Genomic DNA, 8,275 nt, shown 5'->3' on the forward strand with positions numbered 1-8,275 from the left:
CTATATAACAATTCACAAGTTTGGTGGAAATTTACTAAGTAGAGCTAGAAGCATGTCTACACTCAAAAGTTAGTCTGAATTCATTTTGGATTAGGGTAGTGTGAGAATTTTAAGTGTGATAGCTATTTCTGTCCATGTGTTGACAAGTGAGGGTATGGAGAGGTTGGATATTTGGCCACAGTATTTCCTTGCAAAGCTTTTATAATAACAGTAGGGCTGTGCATAAAGTTCTTGCACAAAATGGATACAACTTAAAGCAGTACCAAGATTACTTTTGTCTTCTTTATTCAAATAATTGTAGCTTACTGGTAATAGGAAGTGATATGGCTGTCAATATATTGCAAGATGGATGTATGTTTCTACAATGTTTTTGGCTGATTACTTTGTCCTGTGACAATGACGGTATAGTTGGAATTCTCTATTACCAGGAGTTATAATTATTTTATTATTCTGGGATAAATCATGAATTGATTTCTTAAAAAACATTGAAATGATGTGTAAAGAAAGGGAAGAATCTATTTATTTATTTATTTATTTGTATTTTATAGAAAAGGAGGCAGCAAACACATGACATTTTTCAATTTACTCTTGTATACAGCAGTAATGTATAATGATGGCACAGTTTACCCTACTTCTCAGGGTGGGACTGAAGCCTGTGGAGTTAAAAACCTCATATTTGTAGGCTTTGTTTAAAAGTCAGGCAATATGACAGGCACCTACAGCAGACTTGCATAAGAAGTTTGTTTGTTTCCGTTTTTTTATTTTCTTTGTTAGCAAGTCTCCGGAAGCATACTTCAACATTCTACAGCTTTTGACTTTTCCTCTCTTCACTGCTTTGGATGTCTCTGTTGACTTTGCAAGAATCTTGAATTATCTGCTGTCTTGAAATAGAGATGCAATCTGGGCTAATCAGAGGAAAATGAATGGCTTTCAGGAAGAATTTGAGAGCACACCATGTTGTGTTCAAAGCAGGGGTCTGATTCTAGCTTCAGCGAAGGTCAGCAGGAGCTGGGAGCAGCTCAGTGGTGCCCCACAGCTGTGAGTTATCAGCTCTGGAATTAATAGTCAAACCCACTGGTAATGCCAGATCACAGTGGTACCCCTTCTCTCCAAGCTTGCCTGGTATGGCAGGTCCTCTGGTGTGAGGAGGGAAAACATCTCTTGTGAGGCGAGAGAGCGTCTGCTGAGGAGAGCTGAGTGCCCCTGAGCTCTGCTGAGCACAGTGACCCCGACACACAAATGCAAAATATTTAGTTCAGGGGTGCCAGAGTCTCTGAACTTCCAGTGAGCTGGGAGAAATGCAGGATGCAGTATAGGAGACTCTGACTGCTAGGCAGCCAAGACACTGCTGGTTACAAGCATACCTTGCAGTTGTGGAAGATAGTGCCCAGAGAGGTAAGAACTTCATAGAGCAGTGGGAGTCACAGTGAGAGTGACCTAGCATATTTTCCCTTAGTTTGTCTAACTCCAGGCTTCAAGCATTTGCCTCAGGGATAATGCAGTTTCAGTTCTGATACTGCTGTAGCAGTTACCGAACTAAAGACTCTTGAAAATCACAGCAAGCTTTGAAAAATTATATTTATTTATTTTTACTACTGGATTTTCTTGAATAGTGTTACTTTTGTTTGGTGTTACTGTGTGCTGCTTGTGAAAATTTAAAAATATATATATTCAAATCTTAATGAGCACTGTCTGATCACTGACTCTCAGCTGTAGTTAGGCTGTGCACCTGAAGCAGGCATTGCACTGTATCTCGAGTTTTAATGTGCCTTTGTTATAGGTATATTTGGCTGTTGCATGCATGAAATTAGTCCTTCAGAAAGTATTATGACTGGATAAATTGCAAAATACTGGCTGTGGCTACACATGTGGCCTGAGCAAACAGTAATCTATGAGGAAAGTTGTCTTTCCTAGTCTCCTGGAAACCAAAGAACAATAAACTGGCATAATCTTTTCACTGATTTCAATGAAAAGCAAAGTTGACAGCAGTAAGCAGAGCCTACATGCTTCTCCTGTAATACATCTAAAAAGAATGAAGACTGAATCAATTTACTATCTTTTCCTGAGGTAAGACTAGGCAGTGACTTGGCAGAATATCTACTGTTTTCCTTTCATTACCTTGGTGCTAAAATGAATGCTACAAGTCAGAATTGATTTTCTCATTAGTAACATAACTTTGTAATAAGGAGACAAATAGCCTAGTTTTAATAAAAAGCAATGATGCATCTCAAAATTATCTACAAGGACTTTACACCGGTTAAATGCCTTTTTTTTTGGTGTTATGTGTCAACTTTCGTTGTGTTGCTCTTCTCTTTCTCCAAATTGACTAAAATTACGTTAGCCCGTATTGTATAATAAATTTCAAAATAATCACATTTTGTTACAGCATTTAGTGCCAAGTACTTTTCTGCACAGTACAGGCTCTGTTTATGTAAAAACCATGTCCCTAGCCACCTGGCAGCCCATTCTTAATTCATGTGCATTTAGTTACAGCTGGCACAAAAAGCAGAGTTTTCCAAGGACACTCTGCAGACTTGCCCAGTGGAAATTATAACCTCTGTAAAATTGTTTCATGATCAAATTTTGTTTGTTCAGGCCTGTGTTGTCAGATCATGGCCTTGGGTAGAAGTACTGGAGCCACTGAGCTGCCAGGATGACATGTCTACCTAGAACTGCACTGAAGGTAACCGAACTCTTAAGTAGGACAGACAGTTCCATCTGTTGATCCCATTTCAGGGTCAACACTTAGGACATTCAGCGATTCTCACAGAAGCACACTACACTTCCCAAACTGTTGTTTTTGAGTTTCTAAAGAAAAAATATTTTTTTCACAATTGTATTTAATGATATTTTAAGTCATTTGAAATCATTATTTGTCTGACAGATAGATCCAAAACCCTTAAGAGTGTGCCAGAAAGTTAGGTATGTGCTCTACCAGGACAGAATATCAACCTCTAAACATAATAGCATATATAATGTGGTTAAATAATAATGACCTTTGCCTTAAAATAAAAATACCTTATGGCCACAGAGTATATCCTTGTTGCATGTTGTAATCCATTTCTTCAGGACAGTAAGTGTAGCAACTCTGCCTGGCTACCAGAGGAGTGAAACTCGCCCAAGAAGGTGGTGTGATTTGTATAGACCACTCTGGAAGGATGGTGGCAGCAAGAAGAACAGAACCAAAGCTGTCAGAGCTCTGGGTAAGTGTCCCAGAAATTCAGTGGTAATAGATTTTCCACAGTCCCCCTGAGGAGCACTCAGGGAGGAAGACATTGCGCAATGCAAACAATGAAACAGTAATATGGTCCTCATTAATTACCTAAAGGTATCTACAAATATTGATGATGTTCTGCCACAAGTATCTTCTTACAACATTCTGTTTTAAACTGCCTCATATTTTAAAGTTTAGAATACTTGGATTGTTTTGTATGTTAAATGTATAATTTGAGATCTAAGCTATGTGGGTGTGTAGTCTGATAATGCAAATGTAGGATCCTTCAGTCAGAAATTTCTTGAGTTGTACAAATCGATCAGGTTCCTTGGTTTAAAGTGCTGATTTGTTCGTGACCATGTTCTGAGATTCTTGAGAGCAGCTGAAGTAGAATTTGACCACACACTAATTATTTGAAGTCAAGTGGGGAGTGCAAATTTGTGTTCCTCACTTGAAACATGTCATGAGTTAAAAAAGACTATGGAAAGGGGTTACATTTCCAAAGAGAGAGATGCAAGACAGTTTTAAATGCTTCAAAAGTTGGAGATCAAAATCAAAGGAATTAGAAGGACTGTAGGTTTGTCTGTTCATGCTACAGTACTGTAGTAGCCATGAAAGAAGTAGTAATGGTAACTGTATACAAATTAAAATTAGAATGAAAGTCTGCATGGGAGTTCATTTGCAAAAATTGAACTATTTGAAAATTAAAGATCAGCCTGAAGTTCGCAGATGAGTGGAGAAAAGGTAGGATTTCCTGTAAATGCCATGTAAGTCATTGTTCTGACACTTCCCCCATGCAGGGAAGTAACCTAAAAAACACATTGTGCCATAGTGATTTGCTTTGTGCTTCAGTATAATGAACCTCAAATTATCAAAACCCCAAATTAGCAAGCAATAACCATTCCAAGTAATATTTTAAATGGAAATTAGAATACCTTTTCATTTGGGGGCTGGATTTTTCTGTCATTAGTTTCAAAAGGCAAATTGAATGAATGTATTGCATTACTAAAACATCTGTCAATTGGTGCAAATGAACACTCAATTGATGTGATTTTTTCTTTTTTTTTACACCCACTACTTATACAGCATTTAAAAAACTATCTCCATATCAGTTTCTACACTCACTTGTATAGATGTAAACCAGAAGTAATACAGCTGAAATAAATAAAAACAGCAATTCTGTAAAGACAGAAGAACTGTTATGGAGCCTCCTTCTCTTCCATCTTATAATGGAATAAAACCACTGCAAAACTATTGGCTTAATTGGAAATCCATGTCATTTACATTAATATGAATAGAGAGAAGATGATTTGTTTTTATTTTCAATAGCCATGATAACCAGGGCCATATGTCCTACTATATAAAGCATATGCTCTCCATAACTCCTGTCCATTCAGAACTGGCATACATAAATTGCAGATTACAGTTCCAGTAGAAGTTAATTGCCTTCTGCCTTCTCTCCCTCTCTATTGAGAGGATTGTACTGGTTTAATGGAACAAAAGGTTCAGTTTAGCATTTTGTCAGTTACAAAATCTTGTCAGATGAATTTCAAAATTTTGAAATGAAATAAAAGTTAAAACTGAATTGTCTTTGCACAGTCAGTCTACGTGAAAAGCTGAAGAGGCATTAGCGTCATTACCTCCACCTAATCTACACTGGGCCCTTTGAAAAGGCCATTGGAACAGGTAGCTAGAGCTTGGAGCGCGTATACTTTTTTCTTCCTCTTCCCCAGATCATTAAGTTTCTTAGTTGTTCACCTTCACCTTCTAGCCCAGTTGCCATTAAGGGAATGAAGTGGAGAATACAGAGAAGGCAAAAAAAGAGAGGAGGAGGCTTTCAAAAACCTTTCTTCAGAAAGCAAATCTAGATAACATTGGTCCATACATTCTTTACTCTCTCCTATGAAAGAGAAGCTGTACTGAAGTACTCCTTTCTCAGAAGTATTGAGAAATTATTCTCCCTCATACGACATTAAATACTGATAAAAGGGTACTGAAGGTACCCTGGATATAGTAATAGAAATCACTTTGGAAGAAACATTATTTTTAGTTAGGCATACTTTGTAAATAATAGCAAGAATATCTACTGACATTATTGGTGATATACCTAGTGATATAATATCTAAAAATCTGTAGGGGATTCTGGGAAATATTTGGAATTACAATATCTTTTATGACTTTCAAATTAAATTGTAATACAAAGGGAATGTAAAAAAAAAAATGTAAAAGATATCTCAAGAGTCAACAGCTATGTTTTCTATCCAAAGCTGAGTCTACATGCCCAGGCTTCCTACCTTCCTGATGGTACGATGTGATTTATCAATAGAGTGGAAGGTAAGACCTTTGTACTCTGTGAGCAACTTTAAAACCAATGTGTAATTTATATTAGTCTAGTAGTGTTTACCTGTCACACATAGTATCCTTCTCAAGGATCAGCTCCTTTGAACGCTTTAAAGAGAATTATGAGTATCACTGTGTAGACTCCATATGGTTCATCTTGTTTGGGTTTGGTCCTGACTGCGTCAACCATTCAGTTCTGGTTGATCCACGTATATAACTTTTTTTTTTTTTTTTATCTCTTGGTGTGAAGATTTATGAACAATGTATACCATATCTCTATGTCATAAACGAAATGCAAATTTCAGATAAGATAGAAATTTGTTCCAAATATTGTGTAGGTATTTTCCCATTTTCAATAGTGCAACAATACCAATGTCGTTTGTTTGTTTGTTTGTTTGCTTTAAGACTGGTTTTATTTTATAAGAAATAATCCAGACAGTTGTTCAAAAATAAAAACAAATGGATTCTCCATACCAATGTAATGTGACCTTATTTGCATTAGGCTACAAAGTCACAAACGAAAGCACAGCTTCTATGTTTAGACTTGAAATTAAAGTTCTCTTTCTTGTCTTATGGTAAACCCAATGACATGGATATTTTGCAAATGTATTTGCTCTGAGCAACTTCCTTTTTTAAAGTCATAGATACAGTGCACTGTTCAAGAAATTAAAAACAACAAAAATCAAGTTGGCCCTGTGCCATACAGTACATATAGTACACAGGGCCCTGTGGAGGTCATCTGAAGTGCAGAGCCCATTTTTAATTCCTTCATTTTACATGACTTTGTCAGTCTTAAAGTGATGATTCTGACAATATTTCCCAGCATCTCCTGCTGAACAATTAAATCTGGCTTCCTACCACTTTTCATACTGAAGCTAGCTTTCAACTTGATGACATGAAGTCATTATTAAACAAAAGAAATCCTATACACAATTATAAAATATCACCCAGCCTACCATTCATGCTGCCTGCAGGCATTTTTAGATACTTGTTTTTATTTGTGTTATGTGGCTTTTCTATAGTACTAATAACTCTATCTTTCCTGTATGTCTTTTTCCAGTTCCTCTCAGATGATGTCAGTTCATGAGATTAGTTGAATTCTCTTAGATGTCTTTCCAGGACTTAGTGACCTCACTCCACAGGAGTGGACACTTGGAATGTGCAAGTGTGCAGTAAACTTCCTGCCTCTTCATACTAACTATCCCTAGATGCTTTCTGCAAGTCCTAATGTGCAAGAAGAAACTGCAGTGATGCCAGAAAGCTGCGCTTAAGTCCCTTATGATTCTCAGAATCTATTTTGCTTGTGGGGTCATTCAATTATGTCTGAAATTAGTTCAGTTATTCATTTTGGTTTGCAAGTATAAAAATAGAAAATATTTTGAAATCCAGGGCTGTATTCAAACTGTAATTTGAATAAATTGAAGAATGATTCTGACTGTGGGGTCTGGGGGCTGTTCTATTTTTAAGTAAACGCTGAGACTGCAGACTTGTTTTAAGACCTCCCTGATGAAAGCTTCAAAGGCATTCCTTCCAGGCAGAGAGTTTATCCTAGAATAGTGGAAGTTTCTCCCTGAGGTTCAAAAGGTCATTGCTAGAGAACTCATTATCCATAGGGAATGGTGTCTTGAGTTAAAACAGTACGAATATTGACCATGCTGACAAGGTGACAGGATGTGGGACTCAGTCAACAAATGGAAGACAGGTAGATAGTTGAAGAGTGATGAATGTGGTTATAGTGTAAAGAAAGAGGTTTTTTAACTGTGACAAAAATATTTTATCCAAATAATCTAAACTTGCTCTCAAAGTCAAACCAAGGCTGATGTCAAAACCACTTTCAAAAGAGCTATCCAGGAAGTGGATATATATGAGGAAAGATTCCTTATTTTTGGAAAAAAAATCCAGAAGTGGTGAGCTATATTTTTATTGAACTACTTATTTTATTTTATTCTTTGTATAAAGAACAGATAGGATATCAGGATGCAAGATGCCAGGTGTGACAAGACTGGAAAAATGGAGCTAAAGCAAAAAGGTTTCTACACTTGAACTGGCAAAACTGTGCCGAGTATTTTCATCACCACATGGTACTGAGGCAACAGGAATAGGTTGACATTTTCTTTCCCCATTCTTGGCTGTACCATTTTAACAATGAGAATGTTTAGGATTATGTCTCCTGACTGGACTCCACAAAGGAATATTGCTGGGTATTCCCAGTTGTCAATTACTCAGAGGGTGGTGAGGCACTGCCACAGGTTGCCCAGAGAAGCTGTGGATGCTCCATTCCCATAAGTGTTTAAGGCCAGGTTGGATGGGGCTTTAGGCAACCTGATCTAGTGGAAGGTGTCCCTGTCTATGACAGGGGAGTGGAATTAAATGATCTTTAAGGTCCCTTCTAACCCAAGCCATTCGATGATACTTGGTCCTTATATTGAATGTGCTCCTCTACCCAGACTTGTGCATTCCAAAAGATTATCTAAAGCTAAAGAATGATAAAAATCATACAGTTTCATAACATATAACAGTGAAAGCATAACTTACATTGGGGAAAAAAAAAATCTCAAAGGGTTATGACAACCAATATCAAAGCAAGGCATGGCTATTACTGATACAGCAATTTGACCTTTTTTCTTGTATATGTTCTATCATGAATACATTTCAGCAAATGCATGCGTATGTATAAAAATAAATCCTCAAAAACATATCCCACCGATATCTTTTCCCAGA

Source organism: Anser brachyrhynchus, assembly GCF_964034855.1.
Source record: "Anser brachyrhynchus genome assembly, chromosome: 3".
Lineage (NCBI taxonomy): Eukaryota > Metazoa > Chordata > Aves > Anseriformes > Anatidae > Anser > Anser brachyrhynchus.